The sequence below is a fragment of the Cupressus sempervirens genome, chromosome 2, assembly GCF_028749045.1.
Source record: "Cupressus sempervirens isolate cs-2001-9-10 chromosome 2, ASM2874904v1, whole genome shotgun sequence".
NCBI lineage: Eukaryota > Viridiplantae > Streptophyta > Pinopsida > Cupressales > Cupressaceae > Cupressus > Cupressus sempervirens.
In genome coordinates, this window is record NC_143119.1 from 66,301,643 (window position 1) to 66,322,674 (window position 21,032).

The window sequence follows — 21,032 nt, forward strand, 5'->3', positions numbered from 1 at the left end:
AGGGTTATAGCTAATAATTACATGTTGGCACAAAATCTTGATAAAATAGTGCCCATATTTTTTTCGGAGTGATGCCCTAAGCCCCAAAGAATTTATGAAGTATGTATAGTACTTCTCTCATAAATCACCACAAACTAACAATCTCCCACTTGGAGACAAATTAGACTACATACTAGACAATGATATCCTACTTGGAGACTAGTCCTCTAGTAATACTGCTACCACATGGGGCTCCCACTAAATCAAACCACCCTAGACTTTGTTGTTCTATTATTCCTATTTAGTCTAGAAGACAAACCAATGCTGAAGAGAAATTCAGCTTCTCCCTTAGTACTATTTTTGTAAACATATATGTTAGATTGTCATTTGTATGTATCTTGTCTAGCTTTAATTCTCCATTATCCAAAACTGACCAAATGTGATGGAGACACAACCCAAGTACAGAATGGACACAATAGGAAAGGGAAACTTTATTAACTATGAAAATATGCTAATATACTTAGTGCAGAGTAAACAGACTCCAAAACATGCCCTATGGGCTTACAATAGTATAAATCTGGATAAAGTTTCTTCTTCTAGTACCTTCTCTCAAACTTCACTCTTAACTCCCTTTTACAATGCCAGAAATGTTCTTAAATAGACCCCAAAGGGTTAAGGATCAAGAATACATTCTAGAAAGTGCTAGTTGGCATCCACTACCAAAATAGAAGGCTCCAGAAGTTGCATTAGAAGTCGGCGCAAAATTAGAAGAATCCAGAAACAGTAGTCGAACTTCTGAGAGGCATAACTTTTGAATCGTAGCTCTAATTGACGAACTATTTACATTTCCAAAAAGCTCTTGAAGTTCTCTATAGCCTTATGGACTATATTTTCTCATCCCCATTTTTTAGACCTACACAAGGTCATTTAATGCCTCAGACTTGACTTTGAAGCATTCTTGGGAGGTCTTCTGAAATTGAAAAACTGCAATAAATTTCTAACCATGTGGCCTTTTGACATGATTCTTTTTTTGGAATGTTCTAAATTACAATTACAATAATCCCTCCAAATTACACCTTCTAACTCACCATAATTATGGCTCAATTACATAGTCCTATTTTTTTGGCATTTACACGTATCCCAAGGTGCTTGAAAACTCTAATCCAAAAATAGTAATAGTGGAACTATGAGAGTTGGAACCTTTATTTGACCTAAATGGATTTGTAGAAATGAAAACACATGAAATAGAAACTATGCCTAGGCATATTTTTTTGTATGACACAGGATTGCCCTTATACCTTTGGATGTTGCTCCATCAAAATGAAATGGTACTGCAACTATATGTGTTTGGTCTTTGAATGCAAAGCTGAATTATTTACAATATGAATGGCACTCTAACTATCTGTAAACAAATAATTATCCTTTTAAGAGTGTACCAATTCTTCCTAGAAGAACTAAAGCCAAATCATCTCCTTTACTGTCTCTATAGCAAAAACATACTCTACCTCTATAGTAGATAAAGCATTAACCTTCCGTAACCTAGAAAACTAGCTCATGGCTGCCTCACCAAAAATAAAGACAAAACATGTAGTACTTCACCTGGTATCAATATCCCCCACCAAATTTGAGTCAACATAGCCCTATAAATCAGTAGTAGAGCCCCCAAAGTGTAAACACTTATTGGATGTTCCTCTTAAATATCTGAGAATCCATTTTACTACATTCTAATGCTCAATTCTTGGATGAATCATATACCTGCTAATGATTCTCACTATGTGTGCAATATCTAGCCTTGTACATACCATAACATACATCAAGCTTCCTACAGTTGAAGCATAGGGTACCTTTGACATCTTATCCTCCTCTTCTGGTGTCTTAGGACACATCACCTTAGTCAACATCAAATAACTAGGTAAAGGTGTGCTAACAACTTTATCATTCTCCATAGAAAAATGTTGCAACACCTTCTCAACATAATCAACCTGAGATAGCATCAATTTCCTATTCTTCCTATCTCTACAAATCTTCATACCAAGGATTTTTTTTTCTCCCCCTCAAATCTTTCATAGTAATGCATGTGTTAATTAGCATTTTTGCCCCTTAATATGATCAATGATCAATGTTCGACCCAACTATAAGCATATTATCAACATATAAACATAAAATAATGTAGCTAGCATCATCCAACCTCTTAAAGTAAACAAAATGATCTAAATGACACCTACTATATCCATGCTCATGCATAAAACTGTCAAATTTTACATATCATTGCCGAGGTGCTTGCTTCTTGTGGCTGAGCCATATATATCTCTTCATCCAAATCACCATGAAGGAAGGCTATTTAACATCAAGCTGCTCTAAATACAAATATTCAGTAGCCACAATACTTAAAACACAACAAATTGAAGTCATCTTAACAACAGGAGAAAATATTTCATCAAAATCAATTCCCTTTTTTATTTACAAATTCTTTTCAAAATAACTTGGCTTTAAACCTTTGTTTACCTCCATCCTCTTCTATAAACCAACTTATTCTATAAATCCTTTTACATGTAGGAAACTTGCATAAATACCATGTTGTATTTTTTAGCAAAGAGTCCATTTCATCTTTCATTGTAAACTCCCACTAAATCTTAGTATCCACATGCAAAACTTCATCATAATATTTAGGTTCAACAGCATCTGTTAGTAAAATAGAATATAAAGAGGAAGAAAATCTTTCTAGAGTTCTACTTATCGATGTTGACAGTCTAACAACCACTATTGTGTGTGGTATTTTTTGTTGCAGTTGTTGCACATCATGAGGAATGGTTGGAAAACCATCCAACACTACATAATCATCATCTTTCTTCTCTTATTGCTGCAATAGATATTTGTACAACACTTTCTCATTGAATATGACATCTCTGCTTCTTACAATTTTATGATTTGCAAAATCCCAAAGCTGATCACCAAATTCATTAATGCCATATCCAACAAATACAGATTTCTTTGACTTAGCTTCTGGCTTGGTTGTATTTTTAGAATCTATGTGAGAAAATGCTTTGCAACTAAAGATTTTGAGAAAAGAATAACTCATCTACTTACCACTCCATGCTTTCTCTGGAATACCACAATCCAAAGGAGTAGAGGGACCTCTATTAATCAAATGCATAGTAGTATTGACAACCTCTACACACATGTGTAAGGGCAATTCAGCATCCAACCTCATGTTCTTTGCACACTACATTATAGTCCTGTTGATGCATTCAACCACTCCATTTTTGTGTGGAGTCCTTTGAATAGTTTTATGTCTATGAATACCATTAGTGGAGCAATAATCTTCAAATTCATGACTACAATACTCACCACCATTATCAGATCTGAGATATTTTAATTTCTTACTAGTCAAATTTTCAACCAAGCATTTCTATTTGTAAAAGCTTGAAATACATCAAATTTATGTCTAAGAAAATAAACCTATACATTTTTAGTCACATCATCAATGAATGTAACATAATAATGAGAGCCACCAAGGGAAGATACCTAAGTCGGTCCCCATACATTAGTATGAATTTTTTATTTTCTTTACCAATCTTCACAAAACCCATTCTCTTTTATTTTCCATACACACAACTTTCACAAAAAATCCATAATAACACATTTCAAACCTAGTAATTTTGTTTTTTGAATGAATTACTTTCATACCTTTCTCACTCATGTGCCCAATTTTATTGTGCCATAGTACTGTATCAAAATCTACAACAGCTATTTGTTCTCCCTTCTCAACTGTAGCAAGTGTTCCTGAACATTCATTTTTCTCTAAAAAAATTAAATTAGAAGTAACAATATGACCTGTACAAAGATATAAGGTACCTAATTTCACACCTTTTACTACTAGAAGGGAAGCTTTTGAAACCTTCCAATTTTTGTCATTAAAATTAACTACACAACCTTCATCACTGAGTTTCTTGTTGTCATAGAGGTTTGCACCCTTGTCCAAAGTCTTACCTAAGGACAACTTTGTGAAACATGGAAACAACCTCCAAGCTGTGGGACTTGAACTATGAGGTTGAATCTCCAGAGAAGGCCGACTTCCTCTTACTATCAGGGTGCACCTAACTATTCTTGGAGAGGAAAAGGGAGAAGGAGAGCATGGAAGCAAATCTACCTATTCTAATCTAAGGAGGTGATGCACCAAAATAGAGTGTTTAAACCAATCTCTACCCATACATGCACTATTGAAGCATTATGACACCAAAAGATATACACATTCAAACTTGTTTTAATCTAACAACCACATGCAGATCAAAAAACCAAAATGAATGACACAAGGAAAGAGAGATTCACTTATATATCATTCATAGGTCAAAGAGATACAATCATGCAGATCATAGATTTCTACAAAACATCAATGAGAGGCAAAGGATTCTTGCACTTTCACACCAATGGCTGAAGGAGATAAGGTAGAATGTCATACAATTCAAAGGCAACGGGAACTTTACATCGAAGATTTGTAGAGCAATATCAAGGAAATTAGAGAAGGTTTGACCTTTTGAAAATCTATAAAATTTGCCTTTATAGCTCAAGTATAACTGAGATATTTTCCAATTGGAATTACTTTACAACCACTGCCATTAAGTCCTATAGAGAATAATCATGGAGATCTGAAGAAAATTTAATTTGAGCACAAATCCAAATGCAATGAAATCTAATCTTATTAGAATAGGGCCTTGAGAAGATAGAAATGATGCCATTAAATAGTTTTGACTAGGTAGATGGATTGAATCAGAGATGGTGGAGCATTTTCCCATGCTCACTGAGTTCGACATCATTTGAGGGTGGTTGGAATTGATCACAAAGATCAGCAGGTCAACCAAACTTTAGCACCAAGATGAGCCATGTGGACCAACAATCCTCTTCTATTTTGCCACCTCCTCAAAATCTTGACCATGATAGTCACCTAACCGCCAGCCTAACTATCAATACCTTGGCTAGGCCCACAAGGACACATGTCATTTAGGTGCTTCCCCACAATGTTTAACATCCTTGTAGTTCCATATTGCGAGAAAACCTTGATCATTGATCTGCACAAGATTAACAATCGGGAAGGACTCTCCATAATATTGCGCCTGTCCATGAAAACCTAGGCCCACAAAATACTCGGCATCTGACTCAGCCTGACCCAGCCCCATCTAGCATCACTCTAGCCTACAATTGGCACCACGTTGGCATCATCCTATGGCTGATGAAACCAGCCTAGTCCCACAAGGACACATGGCAACAAGGTGTATGCCCACATTACTTAAAGTCCTTGCATCTTCATCTTGCGAGCATGCGCTAGCCGTTGATCAGATCACATCAGACGGTGGAACATGTAGCTGAGGACATGTGAGGTCATGGGATAGGTGTCACAAGGGGGCATGCCTACATTCCTTAATCTTCTTGTAGCTTTATCTTGCAGGAATGCACCACCGGTTGATCTAATTTGGATCTACGGTGCTCGTAACATGTGCCTCTATTCCTGTGTGAATATCCTTTGCGACATAATCCAGACACATGTCACCAAAGCACTTCCCTACATTGTTAGAAAGTCTGATGAAGCTTAGAATGTAGGAAAGTGGGCACCAATAAAATCGCCAGCTGGAATCACCACCTTGTCTACCTAGTCTGTGATGGCTCAAAGAAGATGGACCCACCCGAACAACAAGGACCCACTAAACAAAAAGGACCCATTGAACCATGTGTCACCAAGGGGATTTCTTGCAATATTTAAAGACCATGCATTTGGAGAATGCAGGAAAGAGCCCAACATAGATCTACATCTGATCTGATCATGCAAAAAGTGTAGGCCAGTGGAAACATATTAGGAAATAAAGAAATAACATAAGGTTTTATCATTTATTTTTTTGATATTTCCCAAGCACTAAAATAATATAAAAGATGGAAGGTGATTGTTGGGCAGGGCAAGCATTCAAAGTTTGAATTTTGGTGGAGGCAAAATGGATAACATTTCTGGCAACTCAGAGAGGGTGCAAGCCAGCTATGCATATGACCAGTGGCCTTATTCATCCATTGGGCTACAAAGTCAAAAAAATATGGATCAGTGCATGGTGAAACCCTAACCCTACCTCTATAGTAGTAAAACACTGAAAAAAATTTCCCTCTGTCTCTCCAAATTGGAACTGGAGACCAAAACTTCTGCAACCTTCAAAACTTCAAAAAACTACCTATCTCATAGAGAGAGAGTGCTCATGCACTTCTATGAAAACAGGAACTACAAGAAACAAAACTAAGCTACATGTGTACATGAAACTTTAAACCCTATCAGAGACATGACTTGAGATGGATCCCATTGACTGGGATGGGAAAAACTTCACCATCAAGCCTACTCAATTGAAAAGCATTGACCTACTTGCAACTAACAATCAGATAGGGACCACTACATAGTGCATCAAATTTTGAGTGTCTCCCTAGTTTTGCCCTATTTGCATCCCATTTCAAAACTAAATCACCTTCTCTAAAGGTTCTGACCCTAGCCTTTTTGTCAAAGCTCCTTTGCACCTACTGCTGATGTGTTTCTAGGATTTTGCATGGCCTGACCTCTTTTCTCTTCTAACTCCATCAGCTCTACCATTCTCACTATCATGACATTATTTTTATTAGCTCCAGCTGATGAGCCAATTCTAGAGATGAAAATTTTAATGGAATTTGAAGCCTTGCTTCTCTGTCATATACCAACATAAATGGTGAATTCCCTATTGACCTCTTAGGTGTTATTCTGTCAGCCCATAGTGCAGTCCTCAAATTTTGATCCCAACACCTCTGGTTATCTTCTATAGTTCTTTTCATAATCCTAATTAGGTTCTTATTAGAGGAATCAACCAAACCATTACCTTGAGAATAGAAGTTGGAGGATGTGCTCAAGTAGATATTATGTTCAACTACCCATGCACAAATTTGAGCTCCTACAAAATATTTTGCATTATCAAAAATAATGGTTGAAGGGGCACCAAACCTGGTCACAATTCCATCAACGAACTCAACAACTAAAGATTCTATGGTTTCCTTCAATGCAACTACCTCTATCCATCTAGTAAAGTAATTTGTAGTAGCTAAAATCCATTTGTGATCATAACTAAAAGGAGGATTGATAGGGCCTATGAAATCCAATCCCCATTGAGAAAAAGGCTGGTCTACCTAAATAGGATGAAGAGGAAGAGCTACAAGCTTTTTCTTACCAAAACAGAAAGCACATTTTTCACATTTCCTTATATACCTATGAAAATCATGGAATAGGGATGGCTGGTAGTAACCAGCCCTCATGACCTTCATTGTAGTTGTCCTTGCTAAGAAGTGACCACCATCAGGTCCATCATGAAGGTCTTTGATCATTCTTTTAGCCTGGTCTATGTCAATGCATCTTAATGGGGCTCCATTAAAATCTTTCCTAAAGAGGATGCCATAAAATATGACATAAGGAATTGACTGTAATCTATATTGTCTCCTTTTAGTCCTATCTAACCCTTGAGGGTATCCATTGCCTAATAAAAAATTCTTCATATCATCCATCTAGTTCCTTGGGTCATCACTTCTTGCCTCATGTTGCTCTGTTTGTATCATAGTGACTTCCACATTGGATTTTTGAGATGATATCATTTGTTTACACAACCCTTTCCCTCTTACCAGCTTGGTGGTCTGGATGTCAACATCATATTCCATCACTTTAGTAATCCAACTAGCCCTTTTCTCACTAATTTCCTTGCTCAAAAGGAAATCCTTCACACTGGCATGGGGTACTAACAAATGAACTTTATTATGGGATAGGAGGTGTCTAAATTTCTTTAAAGATCTAATAACTGTAAGGGTCTACTTTTGCACATAGCTATATTTTTCTTCATACTCTTTAAGTCCTTCACTAAAGAAGGTTATGGGCTACTCTTCATCTTTATCATTCTTTTGAGTCAAGATAGAAAAAATGCTCGACTCACCACCTAGGGTATAGAGGATGAAATTCTTTTCAAAGTTTGGATTCATGAGAGTAGGCGTCAAGGCTATGGCTACCTTAATCTCTCCAAAACTTTTATTCCCTTCCTTGGTCCATGTAAAGGCCATACTTTTCTTCAGCATAGTTGTAAGGTGTTTTACCATGGTAGAAAGATTAGGGATAAATATTCTCACAAAATTTATCCTACCAAGGAAACTTTGCAGCCCTTTCGTATGTTTAGGAAGAGGAAGAGCAAGTATTTCTTTTTTTCTCTCTGGATCAATGGTTAAACCATCCTCAAATACAATGTGTCCAAATAATTTTCCTTGATTAGTAGCAAAGACACACTTGCTCGGGTTAAGGGATACACCAAACTCTCTACACCTTGAAAACACCTATCTTAAATGATCAAAATGATCTTCTACACTCTTTCAATATACTGTGATATCATCAAGGTAAACTAATACAAACTTTTCAATCATGCTTTTGAAGGCCATCTCCATTGCCTTCTAAAATGTAGCACTTGCACTAGTTAGCCCAAATGGCATTCTACAATAAGCATAGGTACCCCATTTGGTGGTAAATGCAGTCTTGTACCTATTAGAATCTTTGACCAGTACTTGATTGTAACCTAAAAATCCATCAAGAAATGAGAATCTCTTTCAACCACTAACCTTGGACAAAATCTACTCCATGGAAGGGAGAGGATGGTGATCTTTTAGGGAAGCTTGGTTAAGGTCCCTAAAATCCACACATAATCTAATTTCTCTATTCTTCTTCCTAACAGGGACAAGATTTTCTACCCATGATGAGTGCTTGATTGGGAAAATTATATTGGCTTCAATCAACTTGGATAGCTCTTTTCTCATTAAGGGTTCAATCTTGGGATTCACTGGCCTCTATTTTTGTCTTACTGGTTTGACACTATCAATTAAATCTATGGTATGTTAAAACAACCTTGGATGAAAACCCTTTAAATCATCATATGTTAAGGCAAATATATCATTAAATTCTTGACACAGATGAATAAAACTTTTTTTCTCAGTCTTAGAACATACCTTCCCCATGTTTAAGGATTTTCCATCAACAATTATGATTGGGGTGTGATCATCCTCGTCAGCAGCTAGGTTCATGACCCTGCCTCTTGGTTGGTCATCAGGATTGAAAAAACTTTCCAAGGTGATGAGACCTTTAGGCAACTTGTTGGAACTAAGGTTAATGATTTGATCACCATACTGATCCTATAGTCTTGACTAGTTTCTACTTGAAAATTCTGCTTCATTCTACAAGAAACTTACAATTTGTTCATCAGATTCAAACACTTGCCAATGGATGTTGTTGTTAGAGATGGTAGGCCTTAATACTATCTTGATTTGTTGCTTCTTCTCCTCCTTAAGATTTCCTGGCACATCATGAGATGCACCTATTGCTGCAAGTCTATTAGCATGTCTATTTCCTTTTCTAGGGATATTCTGAATATTAAATGCATTGAAACCTTCAAGAAAATCCCATACCCTATGTTTATTAGACTTGAGAAAACCATTCTTGGTGATATTATGATTTCTCACTTGATTGACTACCAACTCACTATCTCCATACACGTTTAAGGCTTGAATTCCTCTTTTTTGAGCAAGTAAGAGACCCTAAATCAAGGATTCATACCCGGCCACATTATTAGTGCAACTAAACCTGAGCTTGAAGGAGAACTAGTACTTTACTTGTGCAAGAGAAATCAACATCACAATAGCCCCTGATCCATTCTTATTCCTTGATCCATCAAAATACATACTCCATATCCCACTCATGTCTTCTTTATTCCCTATAAGATTGGGAACTAGAGCATCTTTCTCTAGTATACAATATGTACTGATGCCTATTTCAAAGGTTTCTGGCATAGGATCAAATTGATATGAATTAGCCCATTCATCCAAGAGAAAATTAGGTATCTTAGCTAGGGAAGTAATCCGTTCATTCATTATGTCATTCTCATCCACTTCTAGGATAGTGCAATTCATGTTGATGAAATTAGGGGTGTAGGGTTCAGTATGATGGAGGGCTAGAGGCTTTGCTCTGATTGAAGCTTTGGCTCCATATCTTGTTCTAAGAAACATATATGACCAATCAAAAGATATGTAACCACCTATTTGGGCAGTGAAATCTCTTCATAGATAGATGGTAAAATGTGGCTTGACTTCAGCGATGGATATATCTTGAGTTTCACTACAACTAAGGCATGCATGTAAGGCCATTTCCACATTCCTAAGGACCCCTATAGTCTTGATAGTACTACCATCCAACTATAACACATCCCCAACAATGGGTTCATATTTCATTCCCAAAGCATCAGCAACACACCTAGGCATCACTAAATTACTAGCCCCTGAATCGATCATGCAATTGTGGACTAGTTTATCCCCTATAATTAGAGAGACATAAAATGGAGGGGGTATAACCTTTTACTTTTTTATTCCTCCCTTGATGGTTGTACTAGGCTTGTGGCACTTTCCATGCTGGGTGGTTGATCCTTTGGTTCAATATTTTCCAATTCTTGTTGCAACAACATCTCACATGGAAATATTCACATTTTTTTTCTTCATTTCTTCTACCACAATGAATGGTGTAGTAGGTACCTTGGTAGGAGCCTTGGGAGCTACATTGTAGGAGGTTGAGATGAAACAACTTGAGGATTACTTACATCTTTTCTACCATTATTTTGCCTCTGCTGCTAAAAGGTATTTGACTGATCATCTACTACTAGTTCATGGGGTATTGCATTTGAAGTTGAGGCTTGATTACAGGGAGGAGGGGTAGCATCTTCAATAGCTCTTCTTTTGCTCCTAGTGTTGTGAGCAATGGAATCCTGGTTTACATTACAATGTTCCTCCACCTGATGATTCATAAAGGAGTAGTCACCTTGTCCTTGCATATATGAGGTCTCTTTAATTTGGTCCTCCTTGTATGATTGTCCTATTATAGGCTCTTGGATGGTCAAAGCCAAGTAAGATTCAACCTTCTGACACATGCAATGAGCATGGGAGTAGTTACAAGAGGGACAAAAATCTTGATCTTGGGCCATGTTGTTTTGAGAAACTATGGCCCTACTTTGGTTTACATTTGAGGTTGAAGGATGACTGCTCTGCCTATTACGATCAAAAGAATTGTTCCCAAAATTATGATTTGGAGGCCTACCATTGTTCATAGTCTGATGTTACAATTGGTGAGCCTTACTACCTTGAGCCTACTATCTTTCTAAAGTCACTACCTTATTGTTCATTTTCTACATCACAGAGAAACTATCCTCTAGCTTCTTCTCCTAGCCTTGCAATCTTTTATCTATGTTTAGCATCATAGATTGCATCATCTCCTTCATTTAATTGATTCCATTTGAAGATGTGGAAGCTTGTGGGACTAGAGCAAGAGATTGTGATGTGGAAACTGTGGGAAGAGGAGCCATTTCTAGTTGGTGATTTGGAACATTAGGAAAGAAAGGCATGGGAGGCCTCGGAGCTAGCTTACCTCCTTGTATGAGGATGTTTTCTGACTTTATCTCTATGCCATAAGCATTAGGCAAGGTATCTCCTCCCATAGTTTGGAATTTAGTGCCAATGTCACTGTTAAAAGCTCTGAGGTAATGCAAGAAGGTATTACCAGGGGTAGGTTTTACTGAAGTAGGTATTCTATCCCAAGTCTTTTGAAATCTATAGTTGAATCAGTCATACATTCATGGGGGGTTCTTTTTATAGTAGTCAACTATTCTAAAAGTGACAAATGGTCACTTTTTTCCTCAAAGTGTTTGCATAGTCCTACTCCTAATCCATCCCAATCTATTATAGAACCATGAGCCAAGCCTCTATACAATTGTAATGCTTTTCATTTCAAGGATGAGCCTAGGAGCCTAACTGCAAAATCATCCTCCATAATACCATAGATATACAGACATTTGCAACTTCTTGAATGTGTTCTGCGGGAGAGGTGGAAGATTCACCAGTAAATTCTAATATACTCTTGAGTGCAGCTATTGGTATGTCATGTCTTTGAGCCAACAAAAGAGGACTTCCACCATTAAAGGTGGCAAAAGAATGGGATCTAGGCTATGCCATATAGATAAGGGATCTATTGATATGTGCTAATGGCAATCTAGGCTAAGATCTAACAATAGGAGGAGTGGAGATAGATCTTGTAGGTTTATTTGTTGCTATTACACTCCTAACCGGTGATAAAGATACTCTAGTCCTCCTTCTTCTAGGATTTGAAAATGAAAGCTCTTGGTATTAAAATTTACCTCTAGAAGAAGCCCTTGTTTCAGCTTTGGGCATGAATTACTGCAACTTTGGCCTAGAACCACATGTATTTGAAGCTCAAAGTTGCCAAGTACTTGAAGAATGAGCATCTTGAAGGCTTGAACATGGAAGCCAATACTATCTCTTCAGTATTAGTCTTGAAATATTCCTTTTGACACTAGTAGACTTGAATTTTTTTGAATTTTTGTCCCACCAGGCATGCCAAAAATTGTTGTCACAGAGGTTTGCACCCTTTTCCAAAGTCTTACCTAAGGACAACCTTGTGAAACATCGAAACAACCTCCAAGCTATGGGACTTGAACTGTGAGGTTGAATCTCCAAACAAGGCCAGCTTTCTCTTACTATCAAGGTGCACCTAACTATTCTTGGAGAGTAAAAGGGAGGAGAGTATGGAAGAAAATCTACCTATTCTAATCTAAGGAGGTGATGCACCAAAATAGAGTGTTCAAACCAATCTCTGCCTATACATGCACTATTGAAGAATTATGAAACCAAAAGATATACACATTTAGACTTTTTTTAATCTAACAACCACATGCAGATCATAAAACAAGAATGAATGACACAAGGAAAGAGAGATTCACTTATATATCATTCATAGGTCAAAGAGATACAGTCATGTAGATCATAGATTTCTACAAAACATTAATGAGAGGAAAAGGATTCTTTCACTTTCACACCAATGGATGAAGGAGATAAGGTAGAATGTCATACAGTTCAGAGGCAATGGGAACTTTACACTGAAGATTTGCAGAGCAATATCAGAGAAATCAGAGAAGGTTCAAACTTTTGAAAATCTACAAAATTTGCCTTTATAGCTAAGGCATAACTGAGATATTTTCCAACTAGAATTACTCTACAACCACTACCATTAAATCCTATAGAGAATAATCATGGAGATCTAAAGAAAATCTAATTTGAGCACAAATCTAGATGCAATGATATCTAATCTTGTTAGAATAGGGCCCTGAGAAGATAGAAATGGTGCCATTCAATAGTTCTGACTAGGTAGATGGATTGAATTAGAGATGGTGGAGCATTTTACCATGCTCACTGAGTTTAGCATCATTTGAGGGTTGTTGGAATTGATCACAAAGATCAAATTGTGCAAAAAACCTTGAATTCCCTTGTTCTTAGCTCATGAATCAGCGAAGATCAGTAGGTCAACCAAACTCTGGCACTAGGATGAGCCACATGGACCAACGATCCTCTTTTATTTTTCCACCTCCTCAAAATCCTAACCATAACAATCACCTAACTGCCAGCCCAACTATTAATACCTTGACCGAGACCACAAGGACACATTTTGTTTAGGTGCTTCCCCGCAATGTTTAACTTCCTTGCACTTCCATATTGTGGGAAAGCCCTGATCATTGATCTGCACAAGATCAACAATCAAAAAGGAATCTCCATAATAATATGCCTATCCATGAAAACCTAGGCCCATTAAATACTCAGCATCCAACTCAACCTAACACAGCTCCATCTGGCATCACTCTGGCCTATGATTGGCACCACCTGGTGTCACCCTGTGGCTAATGAAACTAGCTTGGCCCCATAGGGACAAGCAGCAACAAGGTGCATTCCCGCATTACTTAAAGTCCTTGCATCTTGATCTTGCAGGCATGTGCTAGCCATTGATCAGATCACATCAGACGGTGGAAGGTGGAGCTAGAGACATGTGAGGTAGTGGGATAGGTGTCACAAGGGGGCATTCCCGCATGCCTTAGTCTTTTTGCAGCTTTATCTTGTAGGCATGCACTAGCCATTGATCTAATTTGGATCTACAATGCTCATAACATGTGCCTCTGATCCTACATGAATATCCTTCATGACATAATCCAGACACATGTCACCAATGTCCTTCCCCGCATTGTGAAAAAGTTTGATGAAGCTTAGAATGTAGGAAAGCAGGCACCAATAGAATCACCAACTAGACTCGCCACCTTGTCTACCTAGTCTATAATGGCTTAGAGAAGATGGAACCACTCGAATAACAAGGACCCATCGAACCATATGTTGCCAAGGGGCTTTTCTGCAATATTTAAAGACCATGTATTTGGAGAATGCGAGAAAGTGCCCACTGTAGATCTAAATTTGATCTGACGGTGTAAAAAGTGTAGGCTAGTGGAAAAATATTAGGAAATAAAGAAATAACATAAGGTTTTATCATTTATTTTTTCGATATTTCCTGGGCACTAAAATAAAATAAAAGATGGAAGGTGACTGTTGGGCGGGGCAAGTATTCAAAGTTCAAATTTTGGTGAGAGGTGAAATGAATAGCATTTCCCTTCTGAAATTAAATGCCTACTTAGCCTTGGAACATGTCTTACCTCATGTAGTAGACAATGATTCCCATTTTGCAACTTAATCTTAACTTTTCCCTTTCTAAAAATCTAATAGGGTTCATTATTCCCCAAATAAACAAGTCCAAAATCCCCTTAATCATAGTCAAATAAATAACCTCTATGAGATGTAGCATGAAATGAAGCACCAAAATCTAAAATCCATGAATCATTAACACTTTCTAAAGATAGAAGTAAATAATCCTCCTCAAATTTTTAACTTACCACATTTGCCTCCTTGTCTCCATCTAGTTTATCTTCTTCAATTTTCGTTTGAGTCCAACAATCCTTTTTATTAAGTCCTAGTTTCCTAGAGCACTAGTATTTTTTCGGTCCTCTCAATTGAGACCTCCTCCCATTTGACTTTCCTCTTGATTTCCCATGATTTGTAGAATTACTTCCTATCTTAGTTGTTCTACCTCGACTTTATGCATTCAAAGCACTTCCTAATGTAGATGTACCCAAGGTTTTCCTACAAGTTTCCTCACTCAAAATAACACCAATCACATCATCATATTTTGGGGTACTAGATCAAAGAATATAATTACTCATAGCCATTACTAAGCCATTCTAGCTATAAGAAAAAAGTAAAAAATCAAGAGAGCCCTAATTTATTCATCAAAATTCATACCCATAGAAGATAACTATCTAGTAATAGTATCAAACTCATTTAAATGATCTACGATAGATCTACCTTTTGTCATTTTCATATTAAATAAACACTTCATGAGAAATATCTTGTTTGAATCAGAGGGCTTTTCATATAGTTTTGCTAGGGTTTGCATCAACTCTTCTATTGTCTTTGCTTTTGTAATATTAAATGCCACCAATGGTGCCAAGCATAATCAAATGCTTCCAAGTGCTTTTCTATCCAAATGATCCTAGTTTTAATTTGACATAGATTTTGCCTTCCAATAACTTCCATAAATCCTTATGATAAAGATAGTCTTCCATTTGCATCTTTCATAACTGAAAGTTCTACCCATTAAACCTATCAACCCTCAACTTACCCTCATCTTCCATTGCTCCCACTCAACTGTGATACTGCAAATCAACTGAGACTTTTCTATAGAGGATAATTGAAAGAACAACCTCACTCTAATACCACTTATTAGGATTAAACCTCAGACAAAAATAATAATTACATAAAAAATATAGCTAATATAAAAAAAAATATATATCACACAGAAAAGAACACAAGACACTAAGATTTAATGTGGTTGACCCAATCCCTAGGCTATGTCTACCAAATAGCAAGTTTGATATTATTATGAATCAGTGATTACAACCTGATTACAATTCGTAATACCTTATAGCTCAATACCACCGCAAGAACTAATTTTTGCATGACAATAATGAAACAGTCTTTAACCCTAAGCCCTTTTATACAAGTAGTTTTTAAAATTTTAGGTTTATTCTTAAAAATTACATGTTAGCCCAAAATCTCAATTAAATAGGGCCCAATTTTTATTTTTTAGCTTGATGCCCCAAGCCCCAAAGAATGTACAGTACTTTCCTAATCAGTCACCACAAACTAACAATCTCCCACTTTGAGACTGAACTTGTAGCAATACTCCTATCACATGAGGCTCCCATTAGATCAAACCACCTTGGACTTTGCCATTTTGTCATTCCTAGTTAGTCTAGAAGACCAATAGAAGGTAAAGAGGAATTTAGCTTCTCCCTTATTAATACTTTTATAAGCATATCTATTGGATTGTCATTTATATCTATCTTGTCTAGCTTTAACTGTCCATCATCCAAAACTCATTGAATGAAATTATGAAGTATGTACAATACTTTCTTGATCAATCACCAGAAACTAACAATGCTCTCAGTTGTCACCAAGGGTGAAAGAGCTCCTTTTCTTATTCTTGATCTTCCCCAATATGTTTTTTTTTGAAGGAAAGCCTTGAGACCAGACATTAACATGGAAGTAAATACCTTTAAGGAGGCATCATAGAGGGTTTTCAAGCCACTGCAAAAGAGAAATCTTCATCTCGCAAGTAGAAGTAATAATCCCACATTCATGCAGTGGGGGTGTCTTTTGATATTTAAATACTTCAATTCCATATAAAATATTATATTTAAGACATGGGATTTTGAAAAGCCACAAGACTCATATAGTGGGCCCTAACTAGCTGGAGGATGTAACAAAATTTTGAACAACCTTCCAAATCATGGCATAGTGATGTGGTAGCTTGATGAACTAGAAATAGACAAGTGGTGCTCAATAGGAGGACCTATAACATGACATGTGTTAGGTGCTTTCATACATTGCACACTTCCTAAGATGTTGACATGGTATAGTAGGCCAAGTGTCACAAAGGCACATTCCTAGATATGACAAGGAAGCTACTGACTATGCATACATGAAACTACCTAGAAAACACATAGTAGTGGGCCTTAGTTAGTGATGACATGGTAGATATAGTGATCTGACCAATAGCAAAGTGCCATGTGTCAGTGATGTGGCAAGTGCAAGTAGAGGATGATGTGGCAATGACTAGATAGTTGGAGAGATAATGAGATATTGACATATGCTAGTGTTTCAAGGAAAAAATTTAGGGTGCCACATAGCACCTGGGTGGTAGGTAGCATATTAGATGCAAACCAATGGTGTACTACCACATGGCATAGACAGTCAAACTAGTTTTCTTCAAATTCATGTGTAGGCCTTTTTTTAAAATAAAAAAGAGTTCTATATTAAATTTTGAACTTTAGAATATGTTCAAATTTGGCATAAATTTAAAAACCAAGTGCAGACTATTGGCTACTAATTTAACATTTTTGAAAATAACCAAGAAACTTGATCAATGCATCTAAGGCTAGCAAATTCCTATGATAGATACACTCAACTGCAATCTTCACCCAAATATAAGGCATAACTCCTTCTTTACTTCAGGCTCTACAAGACCTAGGTGGGTTAACCTTGAGGTTCTAATATATTATAATAGTGCAATTAAAACATAAATCTAAATCTAATAATAGCAGATGAAACCCTTTTGTCTTCTAATACTTATGCAATAACATAGGAACAAAATAGCTACAAATAATCACCTATGAACTGATAAGTTAAGTGAGGGTTAGACTTTTTAGCTCTTCAACATGAAAGGGGGAAAAGCATTTTCTTAATAATGTTGAATTCAACAAAACCCCTAATATGCAATAGTAAGAACTAATGATCTTGTAGCTAATCAATGCCTTATCTATTGGTCAATTCCATGAATCAACCACATACATATGAATATCTAATACCTATTCATATATTTAGATATCTGATCTATCCATTCACCTTATAAATAGACATGTGTGTTCAATCAAAATCTCATTCTTACCTAATATCCTCCTCAATAAACTTGCAACCTTGTTGATTTCCCTAAAGCATTTACATAACTCCTTGAATTATAAGAAAAAATAAAACAACATACATCCTTAAGGGACTACAACTATGACTTAAGCTCTTAGTTCAAAGATCATAAAACATTGAAAATTACTGATAAAGTACACAAGATTTAAAATGGAACTCAACACCTGCTGATCTTTGTATTGATTTCCTTGAAATAATACATTCATATGCATGAAATAAAAACATAGAAACACCTAATAGATCTGAACTTAAAGTATTATCTTTCCTACTACTATTCATACAAGAGAAATTGCTGAAGAAAATGTGGTGTCTCAATGATGGGAATACATCAAAATTGGAACCAAAAATCCTACTGCTATTCATACAATAGAAATTGCTGAAGAAAATGTGGTGTCTTAGTGATGGGAATCCATCAAAAATTGGTATAACAATAGTGAGTAGTTTTTCTCCAAAAAATTGGAACCTCTACAATGAGAAAGAAAGAGAATGATAAAGGATGAAAGAATTCTTAGATTTGGTTAGAAGTTGGCAAGTGTCCCCTCAAAATTATTTCCCAAGAAATTGAAAAACCTCTCTCTAACCTCTCTCTATAACTGCATATCAAATCCCCATCATTTTCTCGCTATATGCATAAAATATCTCAAATATTTGATAAAAATCATAACTTATTTTGATGCCTGAGTTGAAATCAAGGCAATAAGAAAAACCAGTTAAGAAATGAACTCTAGAAGCATGAAAAAAAAATTAGAATTTGTTTTAAGCTTCAATAGACTTCAATGTTTTCCTTCTAACTGATTTTGATGCTCCATGATGAAAACTGCTTATTTTATTGAGAATGCCCTAGAAAACATAAATCTACTCATAGAGAAAACTAGTGAAGATCTGCTAAAAAACTAACCCAAAAACTGGAAAATCTATGTCCTCCCAGTTCCAATGATATACTACACTATATATTTTAGATAAAACTCACCCTCCTGGCAATCATTTAAAAATCTAGCTACCAAACCGTGAATAGAGCTTAAGAAGGAAATTTTTTTTAAATTATATAGTTTGAACTATATAAAACATTGAAATTCATTTAAATTTTTCCATTTTTGGAAATCTATATGTTTGAAATAATCTTTGAATTTGAATTTAATTTTATATTCAAATGTCCCACTCCCAGTCCACTGATGCTACATGGTGGATTTGCATTTGTCAAACTATATTTGAAACATTTTTAATTAATTAATTAATTAATACAATAATTAATCATTTCAATTCCTCCATCTCCAATTTCTTGTAGCACTGGAGGGCTTTTGAATCTTTCTTTATGTTCATACATTCATGATGAACATATTAATATTAACCTCCTCCCATAGCATTGGGACCCCTTTGCTATTTTCTTTACGCTCTTACATCCAAGACTTCTTTCCTATAGCATCGTAATGACCAAGCTTTATCCTTGCACTTTTACACTTCATCGCAAGACCATAAGGTCTTTACATTCGCTACCTAGGCATATGATGGACTCCCAAAATTCACCACATGTCTTCCCTTATGCTCAAGTTTGGTCAAAATTTCCCCACCTTACATGCCAACCATGGGCCCAACATGCATGAGCACTCAACTTCCAAAAGTCATATGTCTTTAAGACACTATGCATACTATGTGGATTTTCATTTAAACATATAAAATATCCCCACTCGATGAATGTGGGACTAATGCTTTTCACTATTTCCCTCCATGACATCTGCTCTGCGACCTCCTCTTTGTTGATATCTCTATGCTCTTTTCTCATATCTTCTTTATCCTATGTCTCCTCCTCACTTTCTTCCAGTTTTCTTTTCTTCTAATCTCACTCATTATCATAATCTAAATCCCTAACCCTTTCATTTTCCCACTACTTCTGGTCTCTATCTCAAATCCTTTCCTAGAGTTTTTCATTGTTTGTGTAGGGTCTTTATCATCAAAGATTCAACATTATATGAGCTTCATTGGCCATCAATTTCATCATCATCACTATTTCCCACCATAGCAGATGAGCATCCATTCTAAACATTCTCTAACCAAATATAGGATGTGAAGAATCTCCTAATATAAGTTAGTCACATACTTCATGGTCTCAGTAGTAGACTATACAATAGACAAGACCAATATAGGATCTGATATCATGAAACTTCCAGCTAGGCATTTTTCTTGTATGTCCCCTACTGCCACCTTCCACCTTATCGCTTGGCTAGTCCTTTTTCTTTTTAGATGCATGAGGCAGCTTTTGGATTTGATGTAGACTCCCTATTTGTAGGTTGTGGCTTCTCTATTCCTTCCACTTGTGTAGGTATTGGTTGACCTCTCTTTCACGCAGGTGGTTCCCTTTTCATCACAGCCAGCTTCAACTTAAAACATGGTATCTTTGATAATATTAAGAGCTAAAAAATATTAATGAATTTCTTCAAGTCCTTTCTTAAACCTGAAACATGAGTGTAATAGCCATGTAGGGAAAGATGATTCTCTATCATTTAATATTCCAAGTTCAACATTTATTGTGCAAAGTTTGGCTTCCAATTCATCTTTCTCTACTTCAATTTTTTGTTGCTTGATATGTTAATGCCTTCTTCCTATAGTCACTATAATTTGTTTGAAAATAAAAATGTAAATAAGATAAGATATTAGATTTCTCTTTTTCTTCTATAAGGTGTTTTTCCATTATTTCTTTCTTGACAGAAAGAAAATTCAAAGAATCTTCTATCACTACCCACTAGGTGTGAAGGTCTTGCATTTTCTCTTCTGATGCAATGATGGTATCTTTTAGTACTTTTAGGTAGAAGTGAATGGATGCCCTACCATTTAATGACTTTTTTTTTTACTCTAAAGCCTACTCACAAGTCCTTGCTTCTATTCAATTCATAGATTTATGTAAAAAACTTTCTCCCTAAGACTATGTAAAAGTTACTCAAGATGGCCCAATCTCAAATGTGCATCCCTTGCAGCTTGAAGGTTTCTCTCATACATAGGTTTTTGTTCCTCCTTCATAGAAATAGTATCAAGAAGCGAGACTCTTTCACTTTCAAGATTCAGTGAGGGTAATTTTA